This window comes from Ascaphus truei, chromosome 4 (assembly GCF_040206685.1).
Source record: "Ascaphus truei isolate aAscTru1 chromosome 4, aAscTru1.hap1, whole genome shotgun sequence".
Classification (NCBI taxonomy): domain Eukaryota; kingdom Metazoa; phylum Chordata; class Amphibia; order Anura; family Ascaphidae; genus Ascaphus; species Ascaphus truei.
The window spans coordinates 3,131,949-3,155,376 of record NC_134486.1 but is presented as its reverse complement, the minus strand read 5'-3'; the positions used below and the strand labels follow the sequence as shown (position 1 = coordinate 3,155,376).

Genomic DNA, 23,428 nt, shown 5'->3' with positions numbered 1-23,428 from the left:
TCTCTGTCTATATGATATCCCTACGCCTGATGTCTAAAGATTCATATTTAACTGCAGGTTTTCTGTTTTATATGATATCCCTACGCCTGATATCTACAGTTTCAGATATAACTACAGGTTTCTCTGTCTGTTTTTTCTTTGCATTTATGATATCTCTGTGACTGATGCTAAGGTCTCAAAAGGTCAGCTCTCCTATCTTGTGTCTCTCTGTGTCTAATATTCCTGTTGTTCATTCTAATGCTTCTGCTTTAAAGACACATTTTCCGCTTTACTAGTTTCTTGGGAAGTTTGGTTTCCCTACAGTATGTCCGAAGTTATGGCTCCCACTCTGAAAACAGTCTTGAGCAGTAAATGTGAACACAGTACCACTGATTCTTCAGAACTTCTCAAAGCAAGGAAGAAGAAAAAGAAAGGAGGTATTACTGTGGAAGTTGCAGAAGGAGTTAAGCATCTTCATGAATTAGAAGAGGAGAAGAGACTATTGATAGAAGAAAAGTCAAGGATGCAATTAGCACTGGAAAAAGCAGAGGGTGACTTGGAAAAAGAAAAGTATCAGTTGGAGAATGACAGGGTGATCTTGTCAAGTAATCTGGAGAAGGCTTACGCGGATAATGCCCAGTACCAGACTTTCATGGCTCAAGTTGGCACAGCACTGGAAGAATCTCAGAAAGAGGTTCACAGGCTTACTACAGAGCTGGAAGCCTCTAAGGAGAAGAGTTGCCACTTAAACACAGAACTATGCTCATTGAGAGAGATATTCGGAGGGTTAAATAGCAGTTTGGAAACTGTAACCCAAGAGTGCAAGAATCTCTATGTCCAAGTCAGTGAAGGAGATAAGAAACTCCATGAATTAGGAGAGGAGAAGAAACAGTTGGCCCAGGAAAAGTTAGACATACAGACAGCACTGCAGAATGCAGAGAGAGTGCTGCAAGAAGAATGTGTCTCGCTGGGGCAGCGCACACAAGCAGAAAATATGCTGCAGAGTCAGCTGCAAGAATTGCATACACATCTGCAGGACACCAAGGAGAGATGGGTGAATGCTGAGGAAAAGCAGCGAGTTCTGCAGGAAGAAAGTTTCCAGACTGCCTACAAAGTAAAGATGCTGCAAGAGTATTTGAGTACCCAGTGTGTCCCCACAGAACAGCATGAGGAGCTGAAGGCCACACTGAGCATAATCAGAGCCTCATTGGTGGAGGAGCTTAGAGCCCAGGTGACCCTGTATGAGAGGGAGCACAAAGCGGTCCAGAAACTGAAGCAAGAGTTAGAGGAGCACAGACACTGCTCCATCCATACCATCCCTACACTCACGAGAAAGAGACATGGAAAAGACAAGCTGCTGAGACCCTAGCAAAGGAATTTGCAGAGCTCCAAGACTTGATGAGGGATGCATGGATGCAAGTTCAAAATGATCACAGTGAAGAGATGAAAGCCCTGAGAAGAGAATTGCAAAATGCAGTCAACCAGGGGTCTCTCGCTGAGGAGTGGAAATTGCAACAACACCTAAAAATGAAAGATCTAAAGCTGACAGCTGAACACACATCACAGTATCTCACAGTGCTGTAGGCGCAAATCGCTGCGCTCAAGACACAGCTTGCCAAAAAAGAGAGGGAGGAGGTGTCCGTCCGTCAAGTGGCTGGCCTGACACTGCGCTATGGGGTCAAGATGGCTGATGCCTGCAAAGTGTTGAATCACACAGCCCATGAAAAGGCCCGGCTGCAGCTGGAGCTGGACAAGGTCTGGGAGGAGTACCGGCAGCTACAGGTCAAAAATAAAGAAAAAGAAACACGTTTAAGCCTTGTTCCAAGTCAGCTGGGAGAGATGGAGTCGCGACTCAACTCCAAAGAAGCTGAACTGACAACTGCTTTGAGTGGGAAAAGAAGTGCAGAAGGACAGCTTCAAGAGCTGAAAACTCAAATAGCTGGTCTTTCCTTGGGTGATACCACGAAACGGCAGTCGCAAGAGGAGACCATGGAGAGCGAACTCTGTGTCCCCACTGACTCATGTGGAAAGGCTGCACCCGTCCTTGATGCCCACGGTCCTGATGTCTCTGCCCCTGCATTTGGGTTGAACACACCCATTCGGAGGTTCCTTGCAGCACCCAATGTACTTGTTGCTCCTGTGATTAGGATAAATGCACCTCTCACAGATTTCCCATCAGCACTTGACGTACACACTAAGTTGGCCTTCCATCAAGGTTTCCCTGAAGAGCTTGGAGGATCGTCCGGAGAACGCTCTCGAGAGGGGGGAGTAATGTCAGGGTCTCCTAGACCTCCTGCCTAGCCATAGTTCTTATAGCTCTGCTTCCTGTTTGTTTCCTTGCCTTTGTTTCGAGTCAGACTCCTATTGCACATGCCTCTGTCTTTGATCCTGATCTGTTCCTGTATTGATTCTGTTCGCAGTAAAGGCCCTTGCTGGTAATCTGGCTTGTCCCTGTTTGTTCCCTGGTCTCAGTCCCTGCTCCCCGTTCTCAGCCCCTGCTCCCAGACCTGTTCCTGCCTGCCTGTCCTGTTCCAGTCTCCTCGTTGCCGACCTCTGCTTGTTACCTGACTGCACTGCCTGCCGCCTGCTTCGGACCCCTGCTTTTCACCCGATTGTGCTGTCTGCCGCCTGCTTCAGACCCTCTGATTGTGACCCCTACTACGCTCCTGCTGTTCCGGCCACCGAGATCCTACCCGCCACAGCGGTCTCCCGTGACACTAACACAGTATTCCCTCACCCCAGAAACTGACCGGGGCATGTTCCAGACAGGCGAAAGGTACGACCGGGAGTCTAATGTCTGGTATGGGTCCTGCATGGCATGAGACCCAGTGGGTGGCGGGTTGTGGTGTCACCAAGTTCCACATCCTATTGGACTTGATGTTTCAAGAGCAACTTTTACAGCAGTTTTCCTCGTCCCTCGGACGTGAGGGCATGGGTTTTTGACCGTAAATCTAAAACCCATATGGAAGCTGCTAAAATAGCTGATGAATGTGACCAGTCGAGCTTTCATGAACAAAAAGGGGGCTACCAAAGACACGGCCACTCCGGCCAGAGGAGCCAAAACTACCCCTCAGTGGACTAACAAGCCTGACGCAGAGGGCAGCGCACCCAAAGCTGCAGAGTTCAAGCATGAGAGGAGGTGTTCTGTGTAACAAAGTGGGTCACATTAGACCAGACTGTCCAGACTGTGCAAAGTCTGGTAGACCCCATCAGGGGCAACGCTCTCCAGCTGCGAGGTCGGTCGCCCAAGTGCGACTGGCACAAACAGAGGAGCCAAGTACAGCCGTTGAAAAACCCAGAGAGGAACTTCCATTGAGAGATCTGCACTTGCCACCCAGGAACCAGCAGCGGAGACAGAGGGGCATCAGATTGCACCAGTTGGGATGCAGTCCAACGATGTCCGGCAGAAGCATCTGCGCACAGTGACCATCGGAGATCGCCAAGCAGCCGGCTTGCTCGTCTCCGGTGCCACTGTTACCCTGGTCCGACCTGATATGGTCCGGCCAGAGGATTTGCTCCCAGGCACCGGGATGCAAGTGACCATTCCAGAGAGTGCACCGCGGTCCATCCAGGTTGCCCGGGTCTTTCTTGATTGAGGTGCCGGATGTGGCATCAGGGAGGTGGGGGTATTGCCCAGGTTAGATGATGAGGTCCTCCTTGGCAATGACTTGGGCCATGTAACATGCATTTTTTTTTTTTTCAACAAAAAAGTTTTTATTGGGACATGAAACAGTGCATACAGTGTCTGACAACCCGCAAGCATACATGGATAGTTTCGAGCCCAATATTTTGTTTTTTTAAAGTCGAACAGTACATGTACTGACATATCATAGGGGAAAAGCAAATGAAAAGAATAAAAACGACAGACTAACTAGACGGACAAGACGAACCCAGGAGGGGGGGGGGGGGAGAGGGGGGGGGGAAGGCCAAGTGAAGCACCTCTCCTGCTTGTGTTCTGCGACCACCATCTTCGCGTCTTGTTTGGTCAGGATTTTTCCCTTCACCGTCATGCTGTTCGTCCACGGCTGCCCTACCAGTATTCTGGTCTGTCATTGTGTGTGCTGTCTCCCCCCAGGAGAACGCATTTCATCTTATCAGAGCAGGATATTGGTGGCATTCACCCCTGGGATGTCTGATTGGTCTAGCCAAGGGGCCCAAGTTTTTAGGAAGTTTGTGCCGGTGTCATTGACCAGACTCGTCAATTGCTCCATCCGGCAAACATACCAAATTCTGTTCCGAATTTTCGTAATTGTGGGTAGTTCTGGTTGTTTCCACAGTGCAGCAAGTTCACACCTCGTGGCTGTTGCAAAATGTGCAATCAGTTTTTGTGCCGGTCTACTTAGCCCTCGCCTGCGCCTGCCCAGCAGGAACAGCCAAGGGTCCAAGGGGACCGGGCACCCGAGAATTCTCGTCAGCCAATTTTGGATTTCCTCCCATAAAGGAGCCACTTTGGTGCACCCCCACAGCATGTGCAACAAGTCTGCAGGCTCCCCACATTGTTTGGGGCACAATGGGGGGTAATCTTTAACAAACTTTGCTAATCGTATCGGGGTGAGATACCACCTCATTAGGACCTTATATGCGTTCTCCTTCAGGGTCGTGCAGATTGAGCTTTTGGCTGCCGCCAGCACTATTGAGTCCCAGTCTTCGTCGTCTAAGGTCTCCCCTAGGTCGGCTTCCCATGCGCGTCTGTAGTTTAATTTAGTGTCGTCTGTGAGTATAGGACAGACCACCCCTCTGTAGATCGTAGAAGTAAGTCCCGTAGTGTCCATACCTCTTGAACACAGCTGCTCAAAATTAGTACGCTTAGGGCGGTTAGGGATTTTGTTGTAAAAAGCTCTAATCTGGAGGTATCTAAAAAATTCGGAATTTGGTATCCCTGTTTCAGATTTAATTTGGTCAAATGATTTTAATAGTGGACTACCTTTCAGATGTAGGAGCTTTGTGAGGCCCTTTTTTTTCCAGGCCCCCAGGTTCCCAGCTGACATGCCCGGAGCGAAATCAGGGTTCCCCACAAACGGGGTCATATATGTGTGCTGGGTGGTGAGAGCACTTTTATATCTGGTGGCTCCCCAAACTGCCAACGAGCTCTTCAGTGCCGCCAGCGGCACCCGCATAGACTTCTGGACCCTTTTTGGGAGCCAGATTAAGTCCCGCAAGTCCACAGGGAGGCAGCATATGCTTTCTAGCTCCACCCACCGTCGTAGTTCCGATGGCATGTGCCACTGTACTATTTGTGATAATTGTGCTGCTTGGAAGTAGGCCATCAAACAAGGTACCCCAAGTCCTCCTCGTAGGGTAGGGCGAATTAACGTACTAGCTTTTATTCGAGGTTTTTTGTTACCCCAGACAAACTTCACCATGGAGGACTGCAGACGGAGGATGTCGGCCCCGGCCACCTGTACCGGGAGGGTCTGAAAGAGGTACAGGATTCTGGGAAGGAGGTTCATTTTAAGGCTTTGGATCCTGCCGATCCATGAGATTGCATAGCCCGACCAAAGCCTGAGATCCTCCATCAGTGTCCTTATCAGTCTGGGGTAATTTGCTTTATAGAGGGCACTATAATCTTTGGTGATATTTACCCCTAGGTATTTAATAGAGGAGGCTTGCCATTTTGGCAGGTTTAAATTTAGTGCTTCTGACTTCGTTTGATTAATTTTGAACCCCGAGATCTTGTTAAATGAGTCTAGTAAGCTGAAGACGTTTGGCAGAGAGGTAAGGGGCTTTGACAGCATTAAAATAATGTCATCCGCATACAGGGCCACTTTATGTGACTGGTCTTGAATTTGGATCCCCGTTATATCTGGATTATTACGAATATGTGCCGCCAAGGGCTCGATGCATAGTGCGAATAGTAATGGGGACAGGGGGCAGCCCTGTCTGGTGCCACTCCGTATCGGGAATTCCTCCGAGGGGAAGCCCTGGTGCCTGATCTTCGCCCTCGGTTCTCTATACAGAGCTAGAATGGCGCCCAACATTCTCCCTTCCACCCCAAACTCCCCAAGCGTCTCTGTGAGGTAGGGCCAATCAATTCGGTCAAAGGCTTTTTCGGCGTCTAAGCTAAGAGCCATGGACGGTATATTATGTTTTTGGGCCACATCAATTAAGTCTATGATCCGTCTGGTGTTATCCGCCGCTTGCCTCCCGCAGATGAACCCTACTTGATCTGGGTGGACCAGCTTAGGCATAACCGTGTTTAGGCGGTTTGCCAAGAGTTTGGAGAAAATTTTTGTATCGGAATTAATCAATGAAATCGGGCGATAACTCTTGCAATCAGCTGGGTCCTTCCCTGGTTTTGGGATCACTGAGATGGACGCTTGGAGCATTTGGCCGGGTATAGGAGCACCCTCTAGGAATGAGTTAAATAACTTAGTCAGATGAGGGACTAACAGTTTACGGAATTTTTTGTAATATAGGTTAGAAAAGCCGTCTGGGCCTGGGGCTTTTGACGGCTTTAGTGATTTGACTACCTCTGAGATTTCCTCATCTGTAAAATCTACCTGTAGTGCCTCCCTTTCCTTTCTGCTCAATTTGGGTAGATTTGCCTCCTTCAGGAATGTCTTCAGTTGCCTACGCGTGGTCTCACAATGGGAGACCTTTGCTCCATCGTATAAGGACTCATAGAATGTTTTAAACTCTTCCACAATTTGTTTTGGGTCAGAAGTTAGGCCACCTTTGTTAGTTCGAATTGACTGTATGTGAAAATTACTACTCGTGTTTCGGAGTTTGCGGGCAAGCGGGGTATCTGGTTTGTTGGCACGCTCATAAAATTTCCGTTTGGACCAAGTCAGCTCTTTTTCAGCTCGGGAGGCCATCAGTAAGTTGAGTTGTGTTTTGGCGTCCAGCCAAGCCCTAAGGGACTGTGTTTGTTTATATTGTTTGTGTAGAGCGGAGAGGGACTTTAGGTCAGATTGTAAAGTAAGAATCTTTTTTTCCCTTTCTTTCTTCCGTCTACTTGCGATCCCTATGAGTTCTCCTCGTAATGTCGCCTTATGGGCCTCCCATAGGGTAGACTGAGACGTCACGCTACCCGTGTTCTCGTTGAAGTAATCCCTGATCTTTCCCCCAATTGATTGTTCCACCTCAGGGATTTTAAGTAAGAACTCATTGAGTTTCCAGGTCGCTCCCGGCCTGCTCAGTGTAAAATCGGTGCACCGCAGCTCTACTGGTGCATGATCGGACCATGAAATATCATGGATGCCCGTGTGGGAGATCTGCGAAACCATTCTGTTGGTCACAAAGAGGTAATCTATTCTGCTGTATCTGTCGTGTGGGTGGGAGTAAAATGTGTATTCTCTATCCCCTGGGTGTTGCTCACGCCAGATATCAACCAGATTATTGGCCCTAAGGCCTCTGATCCAGGCAGCTCTACCCTGTGGATTTTTCTGTCCGCCCTGGGTGCATCTATCTGTGTGTGGGTCAAGTGTGTGGTTGAAGTCTCCTCCTAATATTATTGCGCCCTGTGCTATTGTTTGTAGGATCTTGAAGAATCTGTCGAAAAATGAAACTGCGCGGTCGCTAGGGGCATAAACGTTTGCTATGGTGATCGGTTGACCGTGGATGGTCCCAATCACTATTATGAACCGGCCGTTTGCGTCTTTCTTTATGGTTTTTATGTCTAGTGAAATGCGGTTGTGCAACAGGATTGCGACTCCTCTTTTTTTCTTATTTGCGGAGGCAGCCACCCAGGTCTGGTATCTGCTGTCTAGGTATGTAGGGGAGTTGCGTCGGGAAAAGTGTGTCTCCTGTATGAGGATAACGTCAGGGTTCAGACGTTTATAGTCTGTCATGGCCATACGTCTTTTTTGTGGACTATTAAAGCCCTTTACATTGTGTGAAACGACCGTGAGGTCCTTACCCATTGATGCGTCTTGTGCGAGTCGCTGTAGTGCTGGTCCAGTAAACGTTCCCCCGTTGACGAGGTGTCAGGGGACGTCGGCTGCACGCCGTGTGGTCATGGTTGTTATTGGCCTGGGAACGGGGATAACAGTAGGGAACATATATTGGGAGTACATGAGGAACATTAAGACAACAACACGTAGAGGGTTTGGTAAGCCCATGGGGCTGATTCCCAATGGGCACCAAAGTTGCCCCTTCTGGGGGTCCGGCCTGGGTCCTTGCACCACTCTCAGGGAGAGAGCGCTCCCTGCCCAAATGCACCGGCCCAGCGGGGTCTTGTGCGGGTCTCTCCGGGGGTGCCACCCCGAGTCCCGCCTGGAGTCCCATGCCGATGGCGGGCGTAGTGCTGCCCGTCCCCGCCTTTGAACAGAAAAAAGAACATAATAAACTTTGCTATAAACTTCCACAACAATAACTTGGGCCATTTCCCTGACAGTGAGAGTGTAAGGTCTCCTGCCCTTCTACCTTCAACGCTGAAGACCAATTTTGTGCTTTTCCCCTTCATTGTAAACCTGCTGTATTATATTATCTGTGTAGTCGGAACGCCCTGTATATGCCTTGGCATTTCTGGCAGTCTCTTTCCTATTATGTAGATGCGCTGTGGATGGGGGAGGGAGTAAGAAGGGGGGGAAGGGGCGGGGGGAAGGGGGAGGACTGGGGGGGGGAGTGGGGGGGGGGAGTTTGGGGTGGGGGAAATTTGTGTTTATGCTGCATGGTTATGTCTAGTCTGAGTGTTGCTCCCTATGGAGTATGGGGCGCCTATGACTTGCTGATATGCCCAGGTTCATTCTCCTTTCTACAGCTGTGGTCTTAAAGCCCAGGGCCCCAAGCTATTACAACAGAGAGCAACTCATATTCATCATATTGTCCATGCTTTTTCAAGTGGTTGTATCCCCGTACCAAAAGCTTGGGGATCGGAGGGAGGAGGGAAGGATGGAGGGAAGGGGAGGTGGGAGATGGGGGGGAGTAAGTAAGGGGGAGGTTGGGGCTAGGTGGTCAGGGAGCGTAGGTTGGGAATGTGGGGGAGGAGAGAGGGGGGGGTGGAATGGAGGTATGGTGTGTAAGGGTGTATTATGAGTGGGGGGGAGGAGGGTTGGGGACGTGCCGTGGGTGTGGCGTGGGGGGGGGTGAGGGGGGTATGGGGGGAAAAAGGTGGGAGTATGGGGGGGAGGGGGGGGTTGGTTGATGGGGAGGGATAGTTCGGGGGTCCCGGGGGGGGGGGGGCGATGTGTGGATATGATGTGGGGAAGATGGGGTGTGGGGGGGGGGGAAGTTGTAAGTATGGGAGGGGAGGGAAAGGAGAGAGGTGAGGGGGGGGAGAATGTGATGACTAGGGACTCCTAGGAGGGGGGGGGGAGGTAAGGTAGTGGGCTGGAGTTTGCATATGGGGTATATATATAGAAAGAAAAAAAAAAAAAAAGGGGGGGGGAGTGGGGGGGGGATCGTGGTGCGAGGATGTAATATGCGGGGTTAGGGTATGTAGGAGGGATGGGGTATCGGGGGGGTGAGGGGTTCTGCTGTTCTTTCAAACTTTTATTTTATTCTCCTGTGTCCGGAGTCCCTTCCATGAGGGTGTCAGTCACTTTCGGCTGTCCCGGAAATGGTATGCTGCCTGTCGCGGGTCTCTCAGACTGCGTTTCCGGCGCCGGGGATGAAATGCCTCTACCAAGATGGCCGCCCTGCTATTTCCGCTGACGTCCTTCCGGTTGCCGCCATTCTGTCGCCGGACGTCGGAGGAAGCGGATGTCTCTCGTCAGCTCTTCCCGCGTCTCACCCTTCTTCATCCGGTGAGTGCTGTAGGGCTTGCCACGCGGCGAGGAGTCTCCATCTTCTGTGGTGTGCGTGTCACAGCCGGCTTCCGGGTTCGTGAGATTTTCAGCCTCTGGGTTCGCAGGTTCGATAAGTATTTACGAGTGTCTGTGATATCTGTTAGCTTTGGTGTAGTAGTCTCGACATCCTTAGGTCTTGGTTTTCAGCTTTCGACGTTCTCAGGGTGGCCTTATGTGGGATTTGAACAGTGGCTCAACTTTAGCCAACTAAGGGTAGTTACCATTACTGCCGGTTTCAGTCCGCCTCTCCCTCTGCTGCCCGATCTTTATTTTTTTTAGAACTGGAGGCCTGTTGCCATTCCGTCGTAGGGCTCTGAGCTCTCCTGGGGGCCGGTGCTGGGCCGTCCTCAATTCCCAGTTTGCGGAGGAACTCCGGGGCATCTTCAGGCTCCTTCATGGAGATGGCCTTCCCATTCTTCAGGACCAGGAGTCCGAATGGAAAGGTCCATCTGTATCTGATCGCCCGATCACGTAGCAGTTTGGTTACCGGCACCAGTTTCCGTCTACGGGCCAGGGTGATAGGGGATAGATCTTGGTATAGTTGGAGAGGGATCCCCTCAGAGTTACAGGACTCGGGGCCTCTCGCCTTTTGCAGTGCTGCCTCACGGGTGCTGTAATAATGCATCCTCACTATTACATCTCGCGGCTGGTCACTGGTTGTTGGCCGACTCCGGAGGGCTCGGTGGCAGCGGTCCATTGCCAGCTCCGCCGCCGGGACCTCCGGTAATAAGGAAGACAGCCAGCGTGAGACAAAGTCCTTTATTTCTGTGATGTCCTCTGTTATTCCTCTGATGCGGAGGTTACTCCTGCGGTCTCTATTTTCGGAGTCCTCCTGTCTGTCGGCCAGTTCTGTGATCTGGGCCTGGAGATGGTTTGCCCTTTTCTCAGCCTTCCTCGCGGTGGTAGTAATGGCTGTCACACTGTCCTCTAAAGCTCCGGTTCGTTCACCAAGGCCCTGAACCTCTTTTTTTAGCTCTTGGATTTCAGCGCGGAAGAGCGACTTCATGCTGTTATATAACCGGTCGAAGTCGCATCTTCTGACCGGGAGTTGGCCCGCTGTGTCTTCCACCTCCTCCTCCAGCTCTGATTCAGAGCCCGCGGCGGAACCCGGCGCCATTTCTGCCTCGGCCCCCTTCGTTGCCGCCCGGCTCGTGTACTTTCGTAAATCGCCGGTCTGCTTCTTTTTAGTTGACTGTGGGGCCATCCTGGGGTATTCCCCTAGCGATATTAGGCACTTTAAAGATTGTGGATGTGTTCAAAATTATGCGTTTTTATGTATTTCGCGTGGCGGGGACGGGAGCTCTTAGCCTAAGCGTCTACCTCCCTTGCCATCGCGCATGCGCCTCGTAACATGCATTTTTATGGCAGAGCTGGCTCCTGTTGCAGTGATTACCAGGAGCCAGTCATCAGGATTTGCAGCTGACGGGTTCGCCGTCCCCCCCCCCCAATTAGGACCAACAGTTCCAGGGGTCTCTGATTAGACCAGGCAGGTAAGCCAGACTGGGTCGCGACAGTGTACTGACTTACCTTCTCCTATTCATGCTCCCCTGTCCCCTGACTTAGAGACTAAGGATGGGTGGCCAGAATTAGGGACACAGTGCGGTGAGGTCTGATCCCACATTGGGGCGCATGAGGCTCCGGGTGTCCGAGCCTAACTCGGACAGTGGGTCAGAACGGTTCTCATGGCACCGTGGGCTCTTATATAGAGAGCAGACGGCTATGGGTCTAGATAGGTTCTGGACCGATAGGTGACAGTTAGTGGTACCGAGGGAGGATAGGCACCAGTTGTTACAGGTAGCCCATTCCATTCCACTAGCGGGGCATCAGGGGGTCACTTGGACGAGAGCCCGGCTGTTGCTGCGTTACTACTGGCCGGGGGCATCAGGGGCAGATCTGCCGCTCCTGTGATGCCTGCCAGCAAGTAGGTAAGGCGGGTGATCGGGTGAGGATGCCACATAACCTGTTACCGGTAATGGGGTAAGCTTTCCAGAGTTTAGCTATGGACATAGTGAGTTCTCTCATGATCCATAGTTGGTCGGGCAAGCGTTACATACTCACTCACGGTGGTGGATTTTGCCACCTAGTACCCAGAGGCTGTAGCGCTTGCCACCATCGATACTAGGGAAGTAGCAAAAGAATTGTTAGTTATTTTCACTAGAGTAGGTTTCCCTAGTGAGATTCTAACCGATCAAGGGTCACAATTCATGAGTGAATTGTTACAGTGTCTCTGGGGTGAAGCACCAGCGCACGACCCCTTACCACCCTCAGACAAATGGATTATGTGAGAGGTTCAATGGTACCCTGAAGCAGATGCTTCATGCGTTTATAGAGGCGGAGGGGAAAGACTGGGAGACTCATCTGCAGCACTTGCTGTTTGCATACCGAGAGGTACCGCAAGAATCTACCGGGTTCTCTTCCTTTGAGCTGCTATATGGTCGCAGGGTACGGAGACCTCTGGACCTATTCCGTGAGGGATGGGAAGGGGAGACTACCAATACTGATGCTTCTGTGCTTCAGTATGTGGTAGATCTCAGAGACAGGCTAGAAATGCTTATGGAGTTGGCACAGGCTAATCTCAAGGAGGCTCAGACCAAGCAGAAAGCTTGGTATGACCAGAATGCCCGGAGAAGATCATTCATCCCAGAACAGCAAGTGCTTCTTCAAAAGCCCACTCGGCAGAACAAATTAATGGTCTGGACCGTACATGGGTCTCAGAAAGATGAATGAGTACAACTATATTGTGCAGTATAGCGAGACAGGAAGAACTAGGACCTATATCAATATGCTGAAAGAGTATTTTGCACAGAGCAGCAGAAGGTACAGGTGAGGGCTATGCTAGATCAGTATATGGTTCTGTTCACGGATTAGCTGGGCAGAATACATCACAGATCATCCAGTGCTCACCGGTGAGCTGAGACCTCTGCATAAGCATGCCAATCGGGTATCAGCAAAGGTGAAGGGCAGTATAGAGAGGGAAGTAGAGGAGATGCTGGCCCTAGGGGTAATTGTACCGTCCCATCGCCCTTCAGCTCAATGCGGAAACAGTGTCAGATACTTATCCCGTGCCCCACATGGACGAGCTGTTAGATGAGCTTGTGGGGGGAAAATATGACCATGGATCTGAGCAAGGGGTATTTGCTGATCCCGCTGACCCATGGATCTGAGCAAGGGGTATTTGCTGATCCCGCTGACCCAGGAGCCTAGAGAGAAGTCAACTTTCATTACTCCAAGTGGCCTCTATGAATTCCTAGTGATGCCATTTGGGATGAAGAATGCCCCGGCTACCTTCCAACGCCTGGTCAATAGGTTACTGGAAGGGATGCAGGGTTTTGCCTGGGCGACATAGCAGTGTTTAGCGAGATGTGGGACAGTCACCTACAGTAGTTCACCTAGTTCATGTAGCAGCGGTGCTGAGCAGAATTAGGGAGCTGGGCTCACATTGAAACCCACCAAATGTTTAGTAGGTATGGCAGAGGTTCTGTAACTAGGGCAGAGGGTGGGCGGAGGGCTTCTGAAGCTTGAACCAGCTAAGGTTGAGGCTATAGTGCAGTGGCCAGTCCCCAAAACCAAGAAGCACGTTATGGCTTTTTTAGGCACCACTGGCTACTATAGGAAGTTTGTCCCCCAGTACAGCGCCGTGGCTAAACGACAGGTCTGACACAGAAGTGACTCCCAGTCCTGGTAGCCCGGTCTCCTGCCGGTGAAACCTTGTTTCATGCACTCAAGACAGGACGAGGCAATCGTAACACAGCCTGCAAATTGAGTGGGGAGGTGTGCCAGTGAAGGGGTTAACCGGGCTCATGAATAATGGTCAAGCCCACCTGGTTACCCCTGACCCATGTGTAAGGTCAGCCAGAAACTGTTGTGGGTTAAAGCTTCTTAATGTTCTAGTGAGGAGAACTTTAGGGCTTGAATGGGGCGGTTTAATTTTCCTTACACAGTACACTATTGCATGGTCACTGAAAATGTCAGGAAGGATGCCAGAGGATTGGATTCTGCTGGGGTTTTGCCAGCATGGGCAATCCCGGTCATCCCAGGATCCTCACTGGCAGGAGGCACTGTAACCAGAGATGAACCACCCTGAAAACCTGTCCTGATATCTCCCGCGGAGTACTCAGAGCCTCCTGTTCCAGCCTCACAGGTAAGCAGCGCGCCAGCAGCACCAGGTAGCTGCAGATCCCACTCAGGGTGGGGGAACAGGTGCTTCAACTGTATTAATCTTTACACATGTAGGGATGTGTTAGTTGTTCTCCTTGGCTGCAGCACATCTCCAGAGGAGTGTTGGAAGGTTCCGCGGCGGCCGACAGCATAGGGCGCCGCCATGTTGTTGCGCAATAGCAAGGGGCAAGGTCAGAGCAGAAAGAGGTCGCGCATGCGCAGTGCAAGCACGCGAAAGGCTGGCCAATAAGATAGAGGCTCAGCCAGTGATTACAACCCCCAGGAGCTCTAGCAAAGCCACCTGATGCCAGGAAGCGAATGGGAAGGCTGGATCTTCAGGAGACAGGAAAGGGAAGTGTGGGGGAGAGGCCACGCTAGTCATAGGGCACCGGAGGAACAAGGGAAGAGGTAGTGTGGGTGCAGGGGGTCCGTAACCCACCTGCATAGGTTAGATCTTCCCTGTAGGCCCTAAGATATTCCCTGAGTCACCGTGCTGCAGGGACGCCCTGTAGTGATAGCGACATCCCCCCTTACTGTATAACAGATAGGGACAATGTATGCGGAGTCGCGGGGACGCCCCATAGTGATAGTGACATCCCCCCTTACTGTATAACAGATAGGGACAAAGTATGCGGAGTCGCGGTTGCTGTTAGTCGTCTGGGATCGTGACTTCGAAAAGACTGCGCTGGATCGGCGGATCCTTTGTGAAGTTATTACCGGTCACCGCAGTGACCGGAAGGTATTTACTAAAGTGCACCAACACCGGTCAACAGGCGCTGATCCCGCCTTAGGGAACACTCTTTGGGGACACTAGTGGAGCTCTTGATAAGGGCTGGTGGATGACAACTCGTCGCACATAAAAGCGCATTTTTGGACTGAGTTTTCCGGAAAATGTCCGTCTGTATCTTTTTGTCAATGTCTATGAAAAGTGTCTAAATAATCTATGTGATGAATATTCTGTGTATATGTAAAATGTAAATTACAATCATTGGTGTTAAGTGTATTAATGAAAGTGCACAGTGAATCCGAATCCCCATCCCACACCAAAACAAGAGCATCAATAAAGCGCCGGTAAAAAATAATGTGACTACGAAATAAATTAGAATCGTGATAAATGTGACGTGACTCCCAAAAACCCATAAAAAGATTAGCATAAGATGGCGCAAAAGAAGAACCCATAGCAGTGCCTTATTTTTGAAGAAAATAACGTGAATCAAACATTAAATAATTGTGCGTAAGTAAAAATGTGACTGATTCCAATAAAAAAGTGCTTAAAGTGACAGATAAGTCTGATAAATTTAAATAGTGTTGAAGTGCTTGAATGCCTTGTTCGTGTGTGATAATAGAATACAGGGAGGTCACATCTAAGGTGACCCACCTGTATCCCCGTTTCCAATCTAAGTTTTGTATAGACCTAATAAGGTCAGATGTGTCTTTTATGAAGGAGGGTAATTGGTACACCAAGGGTTGGAGAAACCCGTCCACATACCGTGACAACCCATCTCCCAAAGATCCAATACTCGCCACAATGGGTCGACCAGGAGGGTCGACCATCGACTTATGGATCTTTGGGAGATGATGAAATATGGGTACCACGGGGTGCGGACAGGCCATAAACCCCAACTCTCTATGATTGATGATGATAATATATTTTTCAGGGGTAACTCCATTTTGTCTACTGTATAACCATTTATGCTAACACTGCCATTCTGCTTTTGTCACATGAATTAACTAACCTTTTTCCAACTACCCTTTTTTTATGAATGTAATGTTGGCTGAACTTCTGAACTGAAATAGGAAGTATTGACCAAATAAGGCACAAACGGGAACTTATGTACGGTCTCAGCAATTTAATCTTGAATCATGTGATGTACGGGAGTTTCCAAATAAATGATTTAATATCTTGTTATGTCTAACATAAGCACAAAATAAGGGAAATAGAAATTGGAATATAATCACCTTTGTTTTCGCTTGGCTATATAATCGGACTGAAATCGCCTAATAAACAGGAGAGATTTTTGACGCACACTGGTGTGAGACTCAATTATTTCTCCTCCGAGCTGCTCGTACTTTTCCAGGGCTGTAACAGTGGGAAAGGCCTCCGGAGGTGTGATCCGAGTACGGAGACGGTCCCTACGTATGCAGTAGAGGATATTTATTTACATTTGGTGTCAGAAGTGGGATAAGGCGTCAACGGTTGGGTAAGTACAAGATATCATTTTTATCTGTATATTATCCTCCCGGTGTCCCTTATTTAGAACCCTATTATAGATTACCTCCGTACTGGACGAAATAGACTATATGGTTAATAGTTAAAACCACATATGAGTTACGGACTCATATGAGCCAAGGATATAAAGAGTGAATCCTGGCTGAGTCAAGGATATAAAGAGTGAATCCTGGCTGAGTATAGTGACAGGGTGAGTCCCTGCTAAGAGATATCTGTGAATATCAGGAAATACTCTTACGGCGACTGTGGAAAAGTATATTAAAAAAACCCAAAAAAACTGTTGTGATATATATTATTGTTGTGCATGTGCATGTATTTTAAGTATATAAGACATATCTTTAAAGTATAAGAGAATTGTACTGTGTAAATGATAGGGATGTCCTGTCTGTATAATGGGCAAGTAGCAGGTATAGAATCCTGTCTACTAAGCAGATGTTTAAGTCCCCGCTGTAAAACAAGGGGTTAAATTATAAAGTTCTGTCTGTATACTGGACTGTCTTTTGTTACCCTATATCAGTATATTTAGATAAGGTTATATTGCATTAAGATAAGTTTTCATTATAAGCTAATTATGGGTAATAAAGTAAAATATTATCTGGAAGTGAGCCTGACAAAAAAAATAAAGTATAATACTAACAATAACAACAAGAAATGTGTTAAAACAGATAAGGAATGTGCTGCAGCCTGTGTCAAAATTGCATCTTTTAAGTGCTGCCAACTGAATTTTTTTTATATATATATAACTCTCAAAATGCATATTTGCCCCCTGCCCCTATGGCATCGGGACAATTACCATTTCCATAGGTAGCCCCAATTTACCCCAGTGTCCCTGTTCTAAAAAAAAAAAAAAAACCCCTGATCCCTTAACCTTTCCTCGGTCACAGGCTCTGAGGCAGTCTCCGATAAAGAAGTTCTTATGGCTTCATGGGGAACCCGAAGCAATAGGCTCCCTAGACCACTCCCTATTGATATGCCTGCCAGGCAGATCGGTATTGATGGGGAAGAGACAGACTCTAGGCAGGAATGAACCCCTGTCGGGGACCGTTCACGGGACAGGGAAAAGTCACAGGATGAATCAGAATCAGATACTGACACTGTGGCACAGGCATATGCAGGTCTGTCAAACAACGCTAAAAAAAAAAAAAAAAAAAAAAGAGGAAAAAAAAAAATGTGTTATACTGCACCGACACACTTTATTCGAGCAAATACCCGGTATGTACTTGGCAGATACCTGGAATGTGCCGCTCCTAACCTCTGACAAGCCCCGTTGCATTTGCCTTCCCAGCCTGGGTTCATGCCTGGCTGATGGGCGGCTGATCTGTTAAATGATAATGATTAGGATTTAATAGGCTGCAATGCTTCGCGTGTCTACCAGATGGCATAAATTCATGAATTGTAATGCAGTATATATATATATACTGTGCAGTATTGCAGCCAGCGGGAATAAAATGCTTCAATCCCTGCTTGGAAAATAACTCAATGCACTCGGGCAGAAAACAGTCACAAACCTCAATACACCCGGGTATACCCGAATTCGTGGGACTAGCCAAGCTCGAATAAAGTGTGTCGCCAGTGTAACTGCTGTATTTATATTTAACATAACGTAAGTGAATAAGGAGGAAACAGCAAGTATATTTGCCGATTGATTATTGGAGATAATATAGGAATATGGAAGAATTGAGGAAGTATAGATGAGCAACAGGACCATTAATAGTGGCAGTTTTTTTTTTTTGAAAGGTTTACATGCAGAAATTGGGTCGAGAGTAGAGGAAGTGTATTGGTTGGAAGCATAAAAGATTGTCAGACATTGCTACTGTGGTAGAGAATGAAAAAAAAAAAAAAAAGAGCAGGGAAGCTAAGAAAGCAAGGGAAAAGAAAGGACAGGAAGTGCTATAATTGTAAAGAGACATAATATTTTGCCAGTAATTGCAAACCAGCCCCTAAGAAGGGAACCAGAGAATTTTTTTAGTAGAATATTTTTGTCTAAATTCAGACGGGTCTTTCCCGCCGGTATTGAGAATCTCAAGTATTGTAAATCTTAGTGGAAAATATGTTTTGTGTGTAAATTCAAGGTAGGAAAATTAGTTTTTCCCCAGAATGTTTTATTAAATTTTATAAATATGGTAAAAAGGTTGATTGAGTAATCCCTGTGTGCTTGTATAATCTGAGTGAATCCTAACTATGTGAAAGTTTTATGTGCATTGAATAATATGAATGTCGGTTTATTGTATATATACAATTATTATCTAGGTACTTGCAAGTGTTTCTGAAATAAGAACATAATTAATTGCTCATGTTAAGTTTAAATTTTAAAGGTGAGAAACAACCCCACTATAACACAAACTAATCAATAATGGGAAAGGGAGAGTTTGACTGGTTATTGAGAGAAGGACAAAGAATGGGCAAATGTGAGAAAAAGAAAAAAAAAATTATAATTCGGCCCGGTCACTGGTATATTTTGAGGATTTATTCGTTCTGGCCAGACGATGATTTCTTAAAACCAGAAAGACATAATTTTCTAACTTCTCTATTTCCATGTCAAGAGAGAGAGAGGGAGAGAGAGAATCAGAATAGCAGCCCAGACAGCCCCCCTTCTCCAGTTGTAAAAAATGTGCGGAGATACATTTCAGACACGAAAGTTAACCGAAGCTCTGTAGCTACAAATTAGGTTTAACTGTAGTTTAGGATATGATAATAAAAGAAAGGGACATTTTTATTAATATAGTTTGCAGGCAGGATCAAACAGTTTTGCATTGCCATGTCTTGGTCATTTTTGTTGTATTATTTTGTTTCTTTTGTGTGTCACATTTTATTCTGTAATCAGGCCGTGTGAGGAGCTGCATTTTTAAGATGTCCCAAATTATATTGCAATGTAATTAACAGTTTTTTTTTCTTATCTGTTTTGTTCCAAGGTTTTGGCAGGATGCCCAGAAAGTTATTTCAAGCTTGTTCCAATCCGGAAAAAAAAAAAAAAAGTTTTTAAATCTGTGTCTATAATTTTTTATATTACAGGATGTTTCTGTCAGAAGACAATAGCTGCTTATATTTATATTCAGTAGTGTTTTCAGGGTTTTTAATGCAAATTTTATACCCAAAGGATTCAGGTTAGTTTAGCTACAGATCGAGCAACAATAGTTAGTTACTTTTTGAATGCTATTATCCTTTCTGTAATATTGTTCACATATAAAAAAAATTATGTGAACAAAGGAGGGGTATTATTGCTGTTTATCATATAGCTGTCTATGCCCAGAAGTTAGATGGTTTAGTGCCCAGGATGAACGACATCTGAAATTATTATTTATTTATTTTTAAGAATAATGCTGAGTGCCTTTTAAGGTTAGCAGTGTGCTCGGCACTTTTCAAATTATATTACAAGTAATTAGTTTGGAGTTCTATACAGAATTATTTTAGCCATTTTTTTCTTTTGGTTTGGCAATAGCTGAGGCACCAATTTTAATTAATTTAAATTGTAGCAAAGTCAAGACCACAGTGACTGTTTAGTAAAACAATTAGTAAGTATTGTATGCAACTAATATATTTTTGAGTCTCTCTAGGCACATGTCAAAGTTGAAAGTGCACCTACGAGAGATGGGTTAATGGTCAAGCATTTCCTACGCAAGAACGTTCTTCATCCCAGATGAAAAGGCGCTACTACTACTATTAAAAGTACCACTCATCACCATTACAGCAAATAAAGTGGCAGAGGTCTCTATTTGGATCCACGTTACGCATATGAAACTTATCCCAGCACCACCCACAGTTGCTTCAATCTACACCGTATCCAAAGTGGAAAAGCCTAGAGACACAGCCAAAATTCCAGGCCTCAACATATGAACTTTGAACTTTTTAATAATCTTTTTTCTTTACAGGTTTTGTTATTTTAATTATAAATGTATAGTCTATTAGGTTTGTGTAAATAGTGTGCACACAAAGACGATAGGGTAGTAACAGATATATTTTGTTTAGTAATTGTTATTTTGTTTTTATTGATTTGTGTATAGCATATATGCACACCTTTTGTCACACAATGGAATCCTAGTAAACAAAGCCCATATTTTATATATAATGTAACCCAATGTACTATCTATATTCAATAGGTTGCACCCCAGAAAAAATAAGTGTTATATTTAACCCCTTGAGAAAAAACAATATGATATAAGACATTTGTAGAACCATCTATAAGAAATTGGTTACGAAGGGTGTAGAAATACGAGTTTGCCCTAGGGAAGTTATTGACTCTGTGATAGGAGGACAGATAGAATATTACCCTGCAACTAGAACAGTTCATGTTATTTGGGGAAAATAGTCCAGTGTTTAAAGGTAGAGATGACGGATGGGATTTGTTGGGACTTGGTGGTTGGATTAGTTCTCTGGAAGCGAAGCTATTGGATGCTTTTGTGTGTGTGTCTGTCCTACTCATCACTCTCTATGTATGTGTCATATGCAGTAAACTTTGATCCAGAAGTGCGTTGTACCCCCACCGACGCTATGCCTCTTTTCGGTGATGTCAGCAGTCCCCCAGAAGAAGAGACCGAGAAGAAATCAACTGTGCCGATATAATGGCCGAAAAATAATGACAAGGCACAATTGGACAATCTCCTGGTCCAGCAGGACTATGCAATGGTTAACTGTTCTTTAAATAGACTGTCTCTAAAGAATAAGAGGGGACTAAGAAGATTGGATATGAGGCTATGAGGAAAGTGGGAAGTCACCCAGAGGCGTGTGTCAGCCACAAGGAAAGGATCATAAGTCAGCCATGTTTTACCATAGCAGCCATTTTTCTGTTTTGCCATTCTGAATAAATGCAGTATGAAAGATGCGTGAAAGATGGATATTTGTGCAATCGCTCCCGGTAGAAATTAGCCCCCACCAATTTTCACAAATTTTAGCCGCCATAATGTGCTAGTAGTTACAGAAGAGCAGTGTGAATAGTAATTTAGAAATTGGTAATAGGTTTTGTAGTAATAGTCAACCTGGTAAACAGAAAAGATATTATACCAGCCACACCGATATATATCTCTCTACAAACAAGAACTCCTGTGGCCATATATATATTTTTATTTTCTTCTGACCTCCAAAACCTGCACCACTAGTTCAGTACGACAAAGTATATCAACAATATAAAAAACAATATAGTAGTTGTTACTGTAGGTTATGGACCCATGACAGAATGAGGGAAAGAGAATTGTTTTGGGACTGATATTTATCGTTTGCATGTTTGTAATATTAGTTGTTATTATTACATGCTGCAAGTTCATGTGTTCAGCTTTATGTAAACTTATGATGCCATCTGTTAAGTCAGTTAATCACACATATGCTGCCCTGAATATTAACGCCCCTGTTTCTGGTCCCGCAACCATGGCCTACCATTCCAGACTCTTACCCACTAGTGTCCCGACCCCTTCAGTAGATTATCCTTTATTAGATTATGAGAATATGCAATTTGATTTCCAGACTTCCGCAGTTTAGAGGTTGTCATGGTGATGACAAAAGGAGGGACTGATAATATATATTTCAGGGGTAACTCCATTTTGTCTACTGTATAATCATTTATGCTAACACTGCCATTCTGCTTTTGTCACATGAATTAACTAACCTTTTTCCAACTACCCTTTTTTTATGAATGTAATGTTGGCTGAACTTCTGAACTGAAATAGGAAGTATTGACCAAATAAGGCACAAACGGGAACTTATGTACGGTCTCAGCAATTTAATCTTGAATCATGTGATGTACGGGAGTTTCCAAATAAATGATTTAATATCTTGTTATGTCTAACATAAGCACAAAATAAGGGAAATAGAAATTGGCATATAATCACCTTTGTTTTCGCTTGGCTATATAATCTGACTGAAATCGCCTAATAAACAGGAGAGATTTTTGACGCACACTGGTGTGAGACTCAATTATTTCTCCTCCGAGCTGCTCGTACTTTTCCAGGGCTGTAACAGTGGGAAAGGCCTCCGGAGGTGTGATCCGAGTACGGAGACGGTCCCTACGTATGCAGTAGAGGATATTTATTTACAGATGACTTCCAGTATCCTACCCATGTCTAAAAGTTCCAAATATTGTTTCAGATACTCCTCAGTGGGATTAGATCTTAAAGGTTGATAAAGAGTCAAGTCATTAAGTTGTCTGTATGCCTCTTTTTTGTATTGATCTGATGATAAGACCACAAGGGCTCCTCCCTTATCTGCCTTCTTAAATATAAATCTTTCATCTCGTTTAAGAACCTCCAGCTGTTTAATTTCTGAAATGGTAAGATTGTTATTCCTAACATGAGAAAAAGTAAAACCCTTATTAAGTAAACGAATGTCACGTTCTACCAGTTTCTCAAAGGCCGTAATAAACGGGCCTCTTTGAGAACTGGGGCAAAAAATGGATTTCTTCCTTAAACCTGAATCTTGGTCACCAAAAAATGTTTGCGTATATATATTAGGTTGTTCACCCTGTTGCTCCAGCATCTCTTCCGTGTCAGATACAAGACAATGATCTCTAAAATCAAACATAACACTATTATCATTGGATGTAGATTCAGTCCTTTGAACATTCATATTAACATTAGACGATATCTGTGTAGCCTGTGAAGCAAAAAAATTTTTGAGGGATAATTTCCGAGTAAATTTTTGCAAATCTATCACCGTCTGAAATAATTGAAAGTTACCAGTTGGGGCAAAACCTAAACCACGATTTAGTAGGGATAACTGATCCATAGTTAATTCGATCCCTGAGAGATTGATCACATTATCTACAGATTTATTCAGGTATATTTCTTCCTTTTCGTTCTGCCTCTTATTTCCCCGTTTTCTCTTTGATCTTCGTGTACTTTTGAGTTTTTTGAACTCTTTTTTGAACCACTTTTGAGTTTTTTGAACCATTATTAGATACTGATTTTGAGTCAGATTTAAGAGGCCTGGAGAACATTAAGGCAGTAGACGTACAGTAGATGGTTTAGGGTCTAATCTATGGGTGTCTATATACTCTCTCCCATAATCATCTGATCTATCGAAGGATACTGAGTGTGGTCTAATTTCACCCTCTGACTGATCCGAATCAAAGTTAGATGTATCTACCCTCCTGTTTTTAAGTATGGACTTATTGGGTGTACGATTATCTGCTCCTTTGTCATAATGTTTCTTAAATGTTCTCGGTCGTGGTTTAAGTTTTGCCCCAACTGGTAACTTTCAATTATTTCAGACGGTGATAGATTTGCAAAAATTTACTCGGAAATTATCCATCAAAAATTTTTTGTACCTCTTTAGCAGCTGTCACGGGAGACGCATTTAATAACACATTTATATTTCGTGGATCCTGATTGAGCAGAACAGGTTGAGA

General features: G+C 45.8%; 1 long non-coding RNA gene across 1 annotated transcript; it reads left to right on the top strand.

Annotated features, from left to right (window-relative positions):
• The first annotated feature begins 15,891 nt into the window (after positions 1 to 15,891).
• On the top strand, positions 15,892 to 21,981 carry LOC142492517 (uncharacterized). The gene is made up of 2 exons (XR_012800833.1): positions 15,892 to 16,285; positions 19,650 to 21,981. It is a non-coding gene; the product is annotated as an uncharacterized LOC142492517 (long non-coding RNA).
• Positions 21,982 to 23,428: the final 1,447 nt, after the last annotated feature.